Source organism: Salvelinus alpinus, chromosome 26 (assembly GCF_045679555.1).
Source record: "Salvelinus alpinus chromosome 26, SLU_Salpinus.1, whole genome shotgun sequence".
Taxonomy (NCBI): Eukaryota; Metazoa; Chordata; class Actinopteri; order Salmoniformes; family Salmonidae; genus Salvelinus; species Salvelinus alpinus.
The window spans coordinates 26,122,868-26,139,936 of record NC_092111.1 but is presented as its reverse complement, the minus strand read 5'-3'; the positions used below and the strand labels follow the sequence as shown (position 1 = coordinate 26,139,936).

The window sequence follows — 17,069 nt, the reverse complement described above, 5'->3', positions numbered from 1 at the left end:
ACATATACTTTTGATACTTAAGCATATTTAAAACCAAATACTTTTAGACTTTTGCTCAAGTAGTATTTTACTGGGTGACTATCACTTTTACTTGAGTAATTTTCTATTCGGGTATCTTTGCTGAAGTATGACGATTGGGTACTTTTTCCACCACTGGTTATGGTTTTGGGCTTAAAGTTACGGTTAAGGTTAGATCAGGTTTAGGGTTAGGTTTAGGGGTTAGAGAATATAGGATTTTGAATAATTTGTTTGATCCCCACAAGGATAGTCAAACAAACGTTTATGTGTGCGCGCATGTGTATGCGTGTGTATTATCTAAGTGCTCTCTAGTAAGAACTCTCTTCTCTACTAATTATGTTTGTTTTACTATCCTTGTGGGGACCAAACAATTGATTTCCATTCAAAATCCAATTTCCCTGACCCCTAAACCAAACCCTTAACCTAACCCTAAACCTAACCTTAACCTTAACCGCCAAACCTCAACCTAACCCTAACTTCTAAACCTAACCCCTAAGTCTAACCCTAACCCTAATTGTAACCCTAAGCCTAAACCTGGCCCCTAAGCCTAAAATAGCCTTTTTCGTTAAGGGGACGGGCAAAATGTCCCCACAAGGATAGTAAAACCAAACACAAACACACAGACTAGTGAGACTCCCGTGGTCCAGTGTGCTACAGGAAGGGATATGGCCACTGAATGAACACTCACACAGAAAACATGTAAACTTTCTCATATAGACTACAGGTTTTGAGTCATTTTGTTAGTGTGTACAAACGTGGTGGGGGTATCTTTGTGATTGTGTGTGTGTGTGTGAGAGAGAGTGTGTATGTGTGGGTGCCTGCCTGTGTGCGTGTGTGTTGACCCTGTTTATAGCACCACGACCAGGGCCAGACACGTGTCAGAGTTCAGGACATTCCCAGGTTTCAATGAAGAGGAACAGGTAGTGCCAGTCACTCAATCTGCAAGGGTAGGCCCCCCTACACTTCTTAAAGCCACACTCTGCTCAACGGCTTTATTGTGTGAAATGAAATTAGTTGAAACTTTACAAACTATTACTTTAATGGTCTGATCTGCAGTACTAGTAGAGTCAGAGAAAAAGAGAAAGAGGGAAAGAGAGAGAAGGAGAGGAGAGAGAGAGAGGAGAGGAGAGAGAGAGAGGGGATAGGAGAGTAGGGGAGAGAGGGGGGTGGGGGGTCAGACAGTCCATAAATCCCATCATGCCGGAGAAGACACTGTCTGGTGCATGACTGGCAATCAGCTTCCTGTCAAAATTTCTCCTCTCAGAGCAAACACAGACATACAGAAACACTCACACACTTAGACACGCTCTGCCCCCATGAACACACACACACACACACACACACACACACAACACACATACACACACACACTCTCTGAATGGCAAGGGTGTATTTGTCTGTGCAGGAGTTGGCCAAGCGGAGCGAGGCTGGGAGGAGGATTTCTGTGGAGGCTAGCTTGATTTATGTATCTGAATTATGTGAGACTGTGGATACAACTGGCAGGCCGCCACAGGGAGAGCCCTTGACCTAGAAACAACGGATGAAAACATAAAAAACTGTGAAAAACAGCCCCAGAGTACTCCAAGCTTTGCTATAGCAGCACAGAGGACAGTACAGAACAACAAGAGCTAGCCAGCCAGATCCAGTTTATAGCAGAAATTACAGTACATTAAGTTAGAGAACTGAATTCCAGAGAGAGTTTACAGCAGGAATTACAATACGTTAGGTTAGAGAACTGAATTCCAGAGAGAGTTTACAGCAGGAATTACAATACGTTAGGTTAGAGAACTGAATTCCAGAGAGAGTTTACAGCAGGAATTACAATACGTTAGGTTAGAGAACTGAATTCCAGAGAGAGTTTACAGCAGGAATTACAGTATGTTATCTTAAAATAACTGAACTTCACAGAGAGTTTACAGCAAGAATTACAATATGTTAGGTTAGAGAACTGAACTTCAGAGAGAGTTTACAGCAAGAATTACAATATGTTAGGTTAGAGAACTGAATTCCAGAGAGAGTTTACAGCAGGAATTACAGTATGTTATCTTAAAATAACTGAACTTCACAGAGAGTTTACAGCAAGAATTACAATATGTTAGGTTAGAGAACTGAACTTCAGAGAGAGTTTACAGCAAGAATTACAATACGTTAGGTTACAGAACTGAACTTTAGAGAGAGTTTACAGCAGGAATTACAATACGTTAGGTTAGAGAACTGAACTTCAGAGAGAGTTTACAGCAGGAATTACAATACGTTAGGTTAGAGAACTGAATTCCAGAGAGAGTTTACAGCAGGAATTACAGTATGTTATCTTAAAATAACTGAACTTCACAGAGAGTTTACAGCAAGAATTACAATATGTTAGGTTAGAGAACTGAACTTCAGAGAGAGTTTACAGCAAGAATTACAATATGTTAGGTTAGAGAACTGAATTCCAGAGAGAGTTTACAGCAGGAATTACAGTATGTTATCTTAAAATAACTGAACTTCACAGAGAGTTTACAGCAAGAATTACAATATGTTAGGTTAGAGAACTGAACTTCAGAGAGAGTTTACAGCAAGAATTACAATACGTTAGGTTACAGAACTGAACTTTAGAGAGAGTTTACAGCAGGAATTACAATACGTTAGGTTAGAGAACTGAACTTCAGAGAGAGTTTACAGCAGGAATTACAACACGTTAGGTTAGAGAACTGAACTTCAGAGAGAGTTTACAGCAGGAATTACAATACGTTAGGTTAGAGAACTGAACTTCAGAGAGAGTTTACAGCAGGAATTACAATACATTAGGTTAGAGAACTGAACTTCAGAGAGAGTTTACAGCAGGAATTACAATACGTTAAGTTAGAGAACTGAACTTCAGAGAGAGAGCAGTTTTGAGGAAATGTAAGGGTTAATACAGTAGCTGAGTCATGTAGAACACCACTGGCAGGGGAGGATGGAGCAGGGGAGGTAGGGAGCAGGGGAAGTAGGAAGCAGGGGAGGTAGGGGGCGTGGAGGAGGGAGCAGGGGAGGAAGGAGCAGGGGAGGTAGGGAGCAGGGGAAGTAGGAAGCAGGGGAGGTAGGGGGCGTGGAGGAGGGAGCAGGGGAGGAAGGAGCAGGGGAGGTAGGGAGCAGGGGAAGTAGGAAGCAGGGGAGGTAGGGGGCGTGGAGGAGGGAGCAGGGGAGGAAGGAGCAGGGGAGGTAGGGAGCAGGGGAAGTAGGAAGCAGGGGAGGTAGGTGGCGTGGAGGAGGGAGCAGGGGAGGAAGGAGCAGGGGAGGTAGGAAGCAGGGGAGGTAGGAAGCAGGGGAGGTAGGAAGCAGGGGAGGTAGGAAGCAGGGGAGGTAGGGAGCAGGGGAGGTAGGGAGCAGGGGAGGTAGGAAGCAGGGGAGGAAGGAGCAGGGGAGGTAGGAAGCAGGGGAGGTAGGGAGCAGGGGAGGTAGGGAGCAGGGGAGGTAGGAAGCAGGGGAGGTAGGGAGCAGGGGAGGTAGGAAGCAGGGGAGGTAGGGAGCAGGGGAGGTAGGAAGCAGGGGAGGTAGGGAGCAGGGGAGGTAGGGAGCAGGGGAGGTAGGAAGCAGGGGAGGTAGGGAGCAGGGGAGGTAGGAAGCAGGGGAGGTAGGAAGCAGGGGAGGTAGGGAGCAGGGGAGTTAGGGAGCAGGGGAGGAAGGAGCAGGGGAGGTCACAATAATGTTACTGATCTGGACCCAAAAGCCCATTCACACAAACACACTCTGTAAAACAGCTCAGTTATAAACCTGCCTCTGTTTCAGGAGCACTGTGAAGATCACATCCGTAACAATATCTGTCCATGTCTGAACGGCTCAATATGAGAACAATTAGATTCTGAACATTGACCATTATTATATTTCTGTATTGTATATGTATTTGTTTTGTTTGATGTATATTTTTCATTTAGTACTATAGCTTATATTCGTATTGTTCTTGTTGTTGTTTTCATAATTGTTATGTGTATCAATTCACTTTGGCAACATTGACCTTGTCATAATTTGATCACCCTGTTGCAGGAGAACTTTCCTGCAATCCAGGACATTTTAAACTTGCAGTCTATTTGAGGTTTGAAAAGGCGTCTGAAGTTTGTGATTTCCACTTTGAAATTTCAGACGAAAAATGTATCAACCCCTATAAAAAATGTTAATCAGTTATAATCCACATAATAATTCACATTTCCTGTTGCTGAATTATTATTTTCCTGCTTTAGCAAACTGGCTCAAATTAAGATCCTTCACATGTATCCACTCTATTATGTTTAAGAAGACTGGTAGCCTGGTCCCAGGTCTGTTTGTGCTGTATAGCCTTTATTTGGCATAACAACAGCCATAGGATTTGGCTATACAGCACAAACAGATCTGGGACCAGGCTAAAAGACAGGTGTCTGGCCAAATGCATGACTGAGCAGGCAGCTATATATAACGGGGGCTGCTATAGAGGTGGTCTCCACTCCCCTGATACTAGACACCCACTATAACATATTCCAGATACCAACACCCAAACTAGTAAAACTGCCATATGCCAATCTTTTCTCACACCCAGATATCAGACACCATGTCCCAGCCTCATAACTTTATGAGTACATCCCCCCTGGTGAGGGACATCAGACTTCCTTCTGGGTGGTAGACAGGGAGGGGATTGGGGAGATAAGGGGAGATGAGAGGGGGGACAGGGGATGGGACTAGTGGTAGACTGGGGGGTTTGATGTGTTTGACAGGTTGCCATTGTAAATTAAAATGTGTTCTTAATTGACTTACCTGCACCCTTTAATCAAATCAAATCAAATCAAATCAAATCAAATTTTATTAGTCACATACACATGGTTAGCAGATGTTAATGCGAGTGTAGCGAAATGCTTGTGCTTCTAGTTCCGACAATGCAGTAATAACCAACAGTAATCTAACCTAACAATTCCACACTACTACCTTACACACACACACAAGTGTAAAGGGATAAAGAATATGTACATAAAGATATATGAATGAGTGGTGGTACAGAACGGCATGGCAGATGCAGTAGATGGTATAGAGTACGGTATATACATATGAGATGAGTACTGTAGGGTATGTAAACATAAGTGGCATAGTTTAAAGTGGCTAGTGGTACATGTATTGCATAAAGATGGCAAGATGCAGTAGATGATATAGAGTACAGTATATATACATATGAGATGGGTAATGTAGGGTATGTAAACATTGTATTAAGTGGCATTGCTTAAAGTGGCTAGTGGTACATTTTTACATAATTTCCATCAATTCCCATTTTTAAAGTGGCTGGAGTTGGGTCAGTATGTTGGCAGCGGCCGCTAAATGTTAGTGGTGGCTGTTTAACAGTCTGATGGCCTTGAGATAGAAGCTGTTTTTCAGTCTCTCGGTCCCTGCTTTGATGCACCTGTACTGACCTCGCCTTCTGGATGATAGCGGGGTGAACAGGCAGTGGCTTGGGTGGTTGTTGTCCTTGATGATCTTTATGGCCTTCCTGTGACATCGGGTGGTGTAGGTGTCCTGGAGGGCAGGTAGTTTGCCCCTGGTGATGCGTTCTGCAGACCTCACTACCCTCTGGAGAGCCTTACGGTTGTGGGCGGAGCAGTTGCCGTACCAGGCGGTGATACAGCCCGACAGGATGCTCTCGATTGTGCATCTGTAGAAGTTTGTGAGTGCTTTTGGTGACAAGCCGAATTTCTTCAGCCTCCTGAGGTTGAAGAGGCGCTGCTGCGCCTTCTTCACAACGCTGTCTGTGTGGGTGGACCAGTTCAGTTTGTCCGTGATGTGTACACCGAGGAACTTAAAACTTTCCACCTTCTCCACTACTGACCCGTCGATGTGGATAGGGGGGTGCTCCCTCTGCTGTTTCCTGAAGTCCACAATCATCTCCTTTGTTTTGTTGACGTTGAGTATGAGGTTATTTTCCTGACACCACACTCCGAGGGCCCTCACCTCCTCCCTGTAGGCCGTCTCGTCGTTGTTGGTGATCAAGCCTACCACTGTAGTGTCATCCGCAAACTTGATGATTGAGTTGGAGGCGTGCATGGCCACGCAGTCGTGGGTGAACAGGGAGTACAGGAGAGGGCTCAGAACGCACCCTTGTGGGGCCCCAGTGTTGAGGATCAGCGGGGTGGAGATGTTGTTACCTACCCTCACCACCTGGGGGCGGCCCGTCAGGAAGTCCAGGACCCAGTTGCACAGGGCGGGGTCGAGACCCAGGGTCTCGAGCTTGATGACGAGTTTGGAGGGTACTATGGTGTTAAATGCTGAGCTGTAATCGATGAACAGCATTCTCACATGGGTATTCCTCTTGTCCAGATGGGTTAGGGCAGTGTGCAGTGTGGTTGCGATTGCGTCGTCTGTGGACCTATTGGGTCGGTAAGCAAATTGGAGTGGGTCTAGGGTGTCCGGTAGGGTGGAGGTGATATGGTCCTTGACTAGTCTCTCAAAGCACTTCATGATGACGGAAGTGAGTGCTACGGGGCGGTAGTCGTTTAGCTCAGTTACCTTAGCTTTCTTGGGAACAGGAACAATGGTGGCCCTCTTGAAGCATGTGGGAACAGCAGACTGGGATAAGGATTGATTGAATATGTCCGTAAACACACCAGCCAGCTGGTCTGCGCATGCTCTGAGGACGCGGCTGGGAATGCCGTCTGGGCCTGCAGCCTTGCGAGGGTTAACACGTTTAAATGTTTTACTCACCTCGGCTGCAGTGAAGGAGAGCCCGCAGGTTTTGGTAGGGGGCCGTGTCAGTGGCACTGTATTGTCCTCAAAGCGGGCAAAAAAGTTGTTTAGCCTGTCTGGGAGCAAGACATCCTGGTCCTCGACGGGGCTGGTTTTCTTTTTGTAATCCGTGATTGACTGTAGACCCTGCCACATACCTCTTGTGTCTGAGCTGTTGAATTTCGACTCGATTTTGTCTCTGTACTGAGACTTAGCCTGTTTGATTGCCTTGCGGAGAGAATAGCTACACTGTTTGTATTCGGTCATGCTTCCGGTCACCTTGCCCTGGTTAAAAGCAGTGGTTCGCGCTTTCAGTGCTAATGACAAAGGGCTGGGGCCTTGATTAAAATCAAATCAAACCAAATTGTATTTGTCACATACAGGTGTTTAGCAGATGTTATTGCGGATGTAAAGAAATGCTTGTGTTTCTACCTCCAACATTGCAGTAATATCTAACAATTTCACAACAATACTCACAATACACACAAGTAAAGGAATGGAATTAAGAATATATAAATATTTGGGCGAGCAATGTCAGAGTGGCATAGTATAAGATACAATAGAATAGGATAGAATTAAGCAATAAGGCCAGAGGAAGTGTGGTATATGGCCAATATACCACGGCTAAGGACTGTTCTTAGCACAACGCAACGCAGAGTGCCTGGACACAGCCTGTCAATGGTGTATTGGAGGTGAAGTCAGGTGCAGGAGAGCAGAGTATAATGAACAGGCACACTTTTATTATAGTTCCAAAAATGAGAGAACTACATAAATCAAACGCACTCAAAAAATAGAACATAAAAGTAAAGCACGTAAACTAACACCACATAACATGAAACAATACACACAAAACATGATTGGAAACAGAGGGTTAAATACAACTAGGTTGATTGGGGAAATGAAAACCAGGTGTGTATGGAAACAAGACAAGACAAATGGATATATGAAAAATTGAGCGGTGATGGCTAGAAAGCCGGTGACGTCGATCACCGAACGCCGCCCGAACAAGGAGAGGAGCCGACTTCGGCGGAAGTCGTGACACAGCCCTTAGCCGTTGTATATTGGCCATATATCACAAACCCCAGAGGTGCCTTATTGCTATTATAAACTGGTTACCAATGTCATTAGCGCAGTAAAACAAAATGTTTTGTTATACCTGTGGTATACGGTCTGATATACCATGGCTTTCAGCCAATCAGAAGTCAGGCCTCAAACCACCCAGTTAACAATACAGTATATACAAATGAGATGAGTAATGCAAAATATGTAAACATTATTCAAGTGACTAGTGTTTCATTATTAAAGTGCCAGTGATGACTTCAAGTCTTTATAGGGCAGCAGCCTCTAATGTGCTAGTGATGGCTATTTAACAGTCTTATGGCCTTGAGATAGAAGCTGTTTTTCAGTCTCTCGGTCCCGGCTTTGATGCACCTGTACTGACCTTGCCTGATAGCGGGGTGAACAGGCAGTGGCTCGGGTTGTTGTTGTCCTTTAGAATCGTGTGGCAGACGGCTGTGGGCAGGCGGCGTAAAATGCTCTGTCAGGTACAGACGCCACACCACTGAGGGCATAGAGCCAGACAGCTGTCTCTCTCGCTCCACCACCCTTCTCTTCCTTCTCTCCTCCCCTCTCCCTTGCTCCGTCTGCATGCCCCGTCATGCCTTCTGTCTTCTGTCCAGCTCACTCGTCCACCATGCACCGTCTCAATGAACCCACTGCCCTCACCCCTCCTCTACCTCTTCTCCCTTCTCTCTGACTGATCAATAATTAAACCACTCTTGTTCGCTGTCATAGTCATGAGCTACTGTACCAGACAGACAGGCAGACAGGCAGACAGACAGACAGGCAGACAGGCAGGCAGGCTGGCAGACATGGATGAAGATCGGGGAGATTGTCACACACCTAAAGTGTCTACACACAAGTGCACATACAAATGCATACAACACACTCACACACACGCATATGCTCACTTGGGTAATTTCAGGTTACCTAAATATTTTCAGTCAAGAAAAATATAGCCTGATCTTAAAAAAACAAGTCTTGTTCCTCAGCCTGATCAGTATACAATGTATGAGCTGTTTACATTTATGTACACTTACTTTCAATAGATCGTTGATGTGAGGTAATCTATGTCACACTGTAAGCATAAACAACTGTAAGTACCCAGACTCATTGATACAGATCCAGTCTAATTAGTTAGCTGTGAGAAGTCAGTCAGTGGCTCAGAGTCCTTTGTTCATCCTATATCCATCCGTACATCCGCACCCCGTTGCTCCTGGCATCAATGAGAGCGACTTCCAGCACATCACTATCTCTCTCCACACATACAGTCTCTGAAGACGCGTGTAGAATTTGAATTACTCAAAGCCCTTTGAATCTCTTTTCCTCTCTTTCCGCTCCTCAGCAACTCCCTGTCTCTATCCATCTTTCTCTGTCACTGTATTCCTTACCATAAGCAGCGTGTAAGTCACTTTTGATCTGCTGGATTTATTCATTATGATGATGTTGTCAGTCTCTGGATCTTTCTCTCTCTCTTTCTGCTCTCTGTGTCCCTACCCTCTCTGTCTCCCGCCCCTCTCTCTCAACTCTCTCACTCTCACTCTCTCTCACTCTCTCTCACTCTCTCTCACTCTCTCTCACTCTCTCTCTCTCTCTCTCTCTCTCTCTCTCTCTCTCTCTCTCTCTCTCTCTCTCTCTCTCTCTCTCTCTCTCTCTCTCTCTCTCTCTCTCTCTCTCTCTCTTTCTGGGGAACAGGAAAGAGAAAGGGAGATGATTTCTTGCTGACTGTGTGATCTGACTGTCACGCCCTGAACTGTTTCACCTGTCTTTGTGATTGTCTCCACCCACCTCCAGGTGTCACCCGTTTTCCCCATCAGTCCCTGCGTATTTATTCTGGTGTTCCCTGTTTGTCTGTTGCCAGTTCATCTTGTCTTGTCAAGTCAACCAGTGTGGTTTTCCATGTTCCTGCTTTTTCTTATCTCTCTTTCGCTAGTCCTCCCGGTTTTGACCCTTGCCTACCTTGACTCTGAACCCGTCTGCCTGACCATACTGCCTGCCCTGACCTCGAGCCTGCCTGCCACTCTGTACCTCCTGTACTTGTTTATGATCGTTTGCCTGTCCATGACTATTCTCTTGCCTGCCCCTTGGATTATAATAAATATCAGAGACTCAAACCATCTGCCTCACGTGTCTGTATCTGGGTCTCGCCCTGTGCCCTTATACTGACAGCTTTCAAACCCACTAATTGAGGGTTAAACTTTTTAAAGATGACACTAGGAGTCTCCAGATTAGTTGATTAAATTGGCTGCTGTTAATACTGAGATTAGGAATTCTCCGCCTGTAATCTGGTCCTTTATTTCCTCTAGCTGTGGATGTGTGAGAAAGCATGAAGCAGATTTTTGTATTTTCAAATTTAGCTCAGGGCGTGGGCCTGGAGATTCTAATTCCACTTTACAATGGATTTAACCTTTTACTGCAGTGGGCTAAATTAGGGTCACACAGAGTGTTTCTTGGTAGTCTTAAATAAATACAATTTTTGAACAAAATTATACACCTCAGACACATGGTTATGGGCATAAAAAATAAGACACCTGTATCATGTCAGATATAGAGTTGAAATGTATTACATTTTGAGTTTGCATCACAATATTACACTTTATATACATCACAGAAGACTGAAATATAACAAAACCGTTTGAAACATTGGATTTTCGTCAGGTAGATAAAAAAATTGATAATATTAATCATGAAATTATGAACAATATTGACCACTAGACGGCGATTTGGTTATTTGACTGCAGGAAAGGGGTGGTCCACCAATCGCCCCGATCAGATATAGTTCAACTTTATTGAGATACTCACATGGCAGTTTTGCATGTTAAAAGTATATTGGATTAAGTTACATAATGCATAGTTTTTTAACACTAGATTAAAGGCTGTGTATATATATCTATGTATAGATCAACACTTTTTTTCAGTTGTTATAGCTACTTTATAACAATGTAATGTGCAGTTGTACTGTACATGCTGAATTTAATTTAATTTGGGCAAAAAGACATGAACAGTATTGTACGTACAAATATGTACAATGCGTTCCCAGATGATAGCACTTAAAAGTATTAATTAAAACACTTGTTTCCAAAGTGGTCCTAGATGGTAACAACATACAACACATGCTGCCACTTTACTTCCATGTCTCTAAAGTTGTAACACTTCCACCTTTCCCCTGGAGGGGGTGTACAGAGTACTAGAGCAAGCCTGTGTGCAAAAAAATACAGCAACACCAGAACATCTTGTTTAATATCCCTGACTGTACACTTTGCACAACGAAAGCAGACGGCGAGAGTGCGATTGTTAGGTATTGATAAAATGTCAAATATAATGGTGTTATTACATGCATTATGTGTAGGGTTGGTTCATATAGTAGATAGGGTTAGTACATGCCACAGTCGTGTTGGTACACATACATTAGTTACATGTAAGGGATAATCAATGAGGGGCTATGCATTCAATGGAAAATAATGAACAAGCAGCTAGCGGAGTGGAACATACCTTCCACAGAGTTACATTATATACCATGGCTATAAATTAACACATTTGCCGCTAGAAATGTGTTCAGTTGCCGGTAGATATGTGTTCAACATCCACTGAAGTAGCTAGCAAATTTACTAGATAGCTACTGTAGTTGCCGTGGTAACCAAACAAACAGACTTGCTAGTTTAGCTAACCAAACCATCAGTACTAGCTTGCTGTTATGAATATCGAATTCAACAATACATATACTGTTTTCAATTCACCTGTGCTTTCAAAAGCAGCTCAAACAAAACATGTAAAAATGAACTATAGCCATTGAATTCTACCGTGCAAATACACTGTGCATTATAGGGAAATAATGCACACTCTAGAATGCCTTTCAAGCCAATCAGAAAGGAGTATTCAACTATGCTGATTGACTGAAAGCCGTGGTATATCACTGGTATGACAAAAAAAATATTTTTACTGCTCTAATTACAGTACGTTGGTTACCAGTTTATAATAGCAATAAGGCACCTCAGAGGTTTGTGGTATATGGCCAATATACCACGGCTAATGACTGTATCCAGGCAAATCCGTGCTGCGTCGCGCGTAAGAACAGCCCTTATCCGTGGTATATTGGCCATATATCACACCCCCGTACCTTATTATTTAAATAGGGTTAGTACATGCCACAGTGGTGTTGGTACACATACATTAGTTACATACCACAATAGGGTTAGTACACGCTATGTACAGTATTGTATGGTATGGAATCCAGGCAGGGATAAAAACAGTAGGCAAATTGCAACTAAATCCACAGGTGAGCGTGTTTCAGATGGAACAGAGACTGCAGCATTGAGGGTAGTTCTGGCAGACTGACAGACATTCAGGACAGGTACAGACAGGGATTTTTCAGGGAAGAATGTAAAACATTTCCTAATTATTTTAGATGTAATGTCACAGTTCCCTCTGGAACTTTCATCACGCACACCTGTCCCCTGTTCCCACTGATTAGTACTGTACTTGTGTAAGTGTGCCCTTTGGTGTCCGTTGTCTGTTGATTATTGTTACAATGTCCGTGGGTGCGTGTGAGTACCTGTGCTGCGTGTTTTGGGCTTTCGTGCCCTTGTGGATTGCCAGATGATTACGGGTCTCGTCCCGTGGGTTAATTATTGTGCGCATGTGTATTTATTCTTATTCAAGGTGTAACAGTATAACTTTATGGCGTCCCCTCGCCCCGACCTGGGCGCAAACCAGGGACCCTCTGCACACATCAACAACAGTCACCCACGAAGCATCGTTACCCATCGCTGCACAAAAGCCGCAGCCCTTGCAGAGCAAGGGGAACCACTACTTCAAGGTCTCAAAGCGAGTGATGTAACCGATTGAAACGCTATTAGCGCGCACCACCGCTAACAAGCTAGCCATTTCACATCCGTTACACTGGTACTCCTCGATCTTTTGTTTGGGTTTCAACCCTGTGTTTTTTTTACGTGTTTGTTTGGTCTTTGTCCCGGTGCCTTTACACGACACATCGTTATTTGGGACTTAATTTTAAAAAAACGATTACTCATTCCTGCGTCTGTCTCCCGAATATCTTCATACCTACGTGACATGTAATATGCAAATATATACACATTCCAAGCCAACTTCTAAGTAAGGAAATGTGGCCTATTCAAAGGAACAGGAAAATATAAAAACATATATGTATCATTTAAAACCATTATTTATGTTATTAAAAGGTTTAAGATTAAGAAATGTATTTAGTTGCTTACCTCCCCCACAAAATATGGGTTAGTCCATGAGGACTTCCTCTACCTTTCCTTCCTGTGTCTGTATGGTCCCCAGAGTCTTCCCTGTTATTCCTCCAGCACACCTTGACCTTCAACTCTACCCTGTCATTTTCCCTACAGACATCCCATCCCACCCCACCTCTCTACACTATCCCAGTGCTTACAGTATACAGCTGAGGGTTAGGACTCATTGTCAATTGGGATGTTTGTGCTAATCGTCAGGTGATGTCATTATGGGTCAAATGTTGTCTTTAAGTTGATCTTAATATGGACACATTCAGTGTTTTTAAATATATGTTTACTAAATTGAACAAAGGTTTAAAAAGTATTTCGAAAAGACATGTATGTCGATGGATGTGGATGCTGTCCTCGAGCTAGGACCTCAACTACCCTGCATTGCTTTTACTCCTGCAGCAGACATGTGGAAGGTAACGTAACCCCCTGTTTGTCTCCATGCCAGTTTCTCTTGATGTACATGTGACAACGCAATAGAACAGGAGACAATGGAGCACTTATTGAATGACTAGCAGAAGTGGGATGTCTCTCGCTCTCTCTCCCCCCTCTCTCGCTCTCTGTCTCTCTCCCCTTCTCTCGCTCTCTCTCTCTCCCTCTCTCCTTCTCTCTCTCTCCCCCTCGCTCGCTTTCTGTCTCTCTCCCCTTCTCTCTCTCTCTCCCTCTCCCTCTCTCTGTTTGTCTCCCTCTCTCTCCCCCTCTTTCGCTCTCTCTCTTTCTCTCTCTCTTGTCCCTCTCTGTCCTCATGCTAGGAAAATAAAAGTTCAGAGAATAAAATCCCAGAGCATTGAGTACTTTATACATTTATCTGACAGTGACTAATACTATTACAAATGGAGCTATTACTGGATACAATCATGTACTCTATCAATGAGAAATAATAGGTGGCCTTCTATCATGGCCACAGTTCTAATAGAGATGTATTAAGACTGTTGTGTTGTAACTGCAGATATTCAAGGTAGTTGTACATGTGGATAATCTGAGAGTTCAGTACAAGGGTGGGGCCTATTTGGTCAAGTCTCTTGTTGCTTAAGAGAAAACAAAGGAAAAATTCCATTAATGCTGGTCATCTATGAACATTTGAACATCTTGGCCATGTTCTGTTATAATCTCCACCTGGCACAGCCAGAAGAGGACTGGCCACCCCTCATAGCCTGGTTCCTCTCTAGGTTTCTTCCTAGGTTCTGGCCTTTCTAGGGAGTTTTTCCTAGCCACCGTGCTTCTACACCTGCATTGCTTGCTGTTTGGGGTTTTAGGCTGGGTTTCGGTCAGTCTTGGTCAGTTGGTCAGTCAGTCTTTCAGTTTCATCGTTTTTTATTCTGTTGAGTGGATATAAAGGAGCTTATAGTAACTGTTATTTAGAATTTCTTGCAAAATCTTTATTTTTGGGATATGACATCTTATTTTGATGGTTATACTGGCTACATTGAAAATGGTATGATTCTTTCTTCTCTGAGTTCTTGTCGAAGCACATACATATGAGATGGAAAGACTCAATTCCATTGACATGTTGAAGTGTTAGTCTAGTGATTCACTATTTGTGGACTGAATTTGCCTGTCAGTTGTTCGTTTCCATTTTTCTAAATTCTGTACAGATCACAGTACAAACCCTGAGTTACTACTAAGACTGCCAACTGCTCCATATTTGTATTACACACACGCACGCACGCGCGCGCGCGCGCACACATACATACACACACTACGCTATCTCCCACTCTCTGCCTCTCTCGCCTCTCCCTCTCTATCTCACTCTCGAGAGATCTCTGAAGGTGGGGGCATAGAGCAGTACAGCTATTAGCTCCGCGCTGCAGACATCATTCCGAGTAGAGGGCAAACGATTCCATCGTCAGCGCAGGAACAGGGAGCCCTGGCAACAAGAAGAGACATACTCTTACCAGACCATTACACCTTACAGTAAGTACTAGCTCAATTCATTTTATACTGCCACTGCCCGATACTGTCGCTGTCTGGTTCTACCTTGTTGTCACTACACTTTGCTGAGCTGTTGCGGTAGAAAAAATGGCTGGAACTGGAACTAGGAAAGGTAGCTACGCGCAAAGAGAGCGCTGGTTTATTTCCAAAAGCTTTGGAAATGTTTACTTCGCACTCTGACCTATTTTTTTTTGTGCCCGGAGGATAGAAGGTTGTTTGTGGTTTACAATCATGCACTTGTCATTTCGAAATAAAAATGCAAGCTAACTGTTTAGTGCGACATAAGTGAGCGTTGGTTTCGCGGAATTGAAATAGAGCAAGGAGTGTTTTTCACAGGCGGGTTGGTGTGTAGGGCAAGCTCACTAACTGCGCCACTCCACCCAGAAAGATTGTATATTGCATAAAGTAAGACGTATTTATAGTAGGCTAACCGTCCACTATGCAATGGTTGTGGTACGTGCGTACGTGGCCGTATGTCCACTCCAGCATTTGACAAGGGTTTGATAGCGGGAGACATTTCAGTTTAATTCCATCGCGGAAGTGCTTTTTATTCTTCAAAGACAGTGCAAACCAACGTACCTTAGCCTACTTAATTGAACCGGTACAATTACAAAAATATATACATCTATATGACATGCCCTTCATTCCCGAGGGAGAGTGTAAATGTTACTACGCGGGCTACCGTCGACTTTTCATTGACGCTGGCTGGTTGGTAAAGGACATTGGGTCCGATGTGTGCGGCTAGTGGTTGCTCGACTGCGCGTGGCGTGATGTCACTCCTAGCTTTGGTGATTATATAACGGGACTGTAGGGATCCCGGGCTGTGATTGCAAGCTATTTATATTCTGTTTACAGTCAGGAATTGCACTATGCATAGTAAGATTTGTAAAGGCTACATAACTGTCCTCCGTATTATTTAGAGAGGATAGATAGCCTACAACAGCTACATTCCTCAATCACTACACAGTTATAACATGGTTACATTGTGTCCAGTATCTGGAAATTGACGGTGGCCAGACACAACGTGTGTTACAATGTTTCGACATGTTACATCGGCTCATTGAAACATGTTACAGTAACTTTGCAATCCCATTGAACGGCACCCTCTCTTTAATGTTCACTGTACATGACACAGCACACCATGTCTTGATGCTGTTTCTTTATGTAATAAAAGGTGAGAGTTAGTGGAGAGGTTTTGTATATTACCCACATTTGAACCTGTACTCTGCAGGCCATGGGACATTGCTTCTTTATTTACCTTTTCTTTTTGGTAGTGTAGTTTGAGTTGGGTTAGGTTTGTGTTTGTTGTCTGGCTGCCCAGTGAGTGTGAAACACTTCAAGGCACCACATGATTAAACTGTATGGTCGCTCTACCAGTTCAGTTCACCTGATGGTGGTGAATGCGTGTATACCACGTATCCATAGAGATATGATATTATTCTATTTCTATAGCACTTGTCACTCTTCTATGTGAATGATGCAGGTCCAGGTAAGAGGTACATTCATTTGTCAAAAACTTTTGAGATGTTTATGAATGCATTATATTATATATATACATGTATATCTGAATGGTATTGACTATAGGGCCTGGAGTATTTCCTAACCATGTGACCTGACTAGGAAAACCCCCTGGCCTCTAGGTATTTACTACAAGTAGATATCCTGTAGTCATTTGGTCCGGAAAAACTCCTGTCCTTCCAAGCAAAATAACAGAGAGCAGTAGCACCATCATTTGAAATGAATTGCCTTTCTAAAAACCTTGCAAAATATTTGTTCCAACTGGGAGCTAATGAACGTGACCCTATCCGTTGTGCAGGGAGCTAATCATGTGACAGTGAATTAGGGTGCTGCCATTTCTCCCTGCGCTTCCCTTTGATCCTGTTTGCCACACATACACACGCACGCACGCACGCACGCACACACCTTACTTACTTTTAAATGCTAATGAGAGACAATTAGCAGCCAATGTGTCCTAATCACGAGCCATTTTCTCCATCTCAGCTCATTTGTCAGAGTCTCCTGTACGCGCACCTTCACACCAGCACAAACACACCTGCTTCTCCTGTCCTGGCTGGCTGAATCTCTGCAGTGCTCTCAAGGCTT

General features: G+C 43.9%; 1 long non-coding RNA gene across 1 annotated transcript in view; it reads left to right on the top strand.

The window, feature by feature from the left end:
* The first annotated feature begins 14,782 nt into the window (after window positions 1–14,782).
* The window catches only part of LOC139555066 (uncharacterized), a 172,342-nt gene continuing 170,055 nt past the window's right edge, over window positions 14,783–17,069 (top strand). The window contains exon 1 of the long non-coding RNA XR_011670936.1: window positions 14,783–14,948. This is a non-coding gene — a long non-coding RNA (uncharacterized lncRNA). The remainder of the gene's footprint in view (window positions 14,949–17,069) is intronic.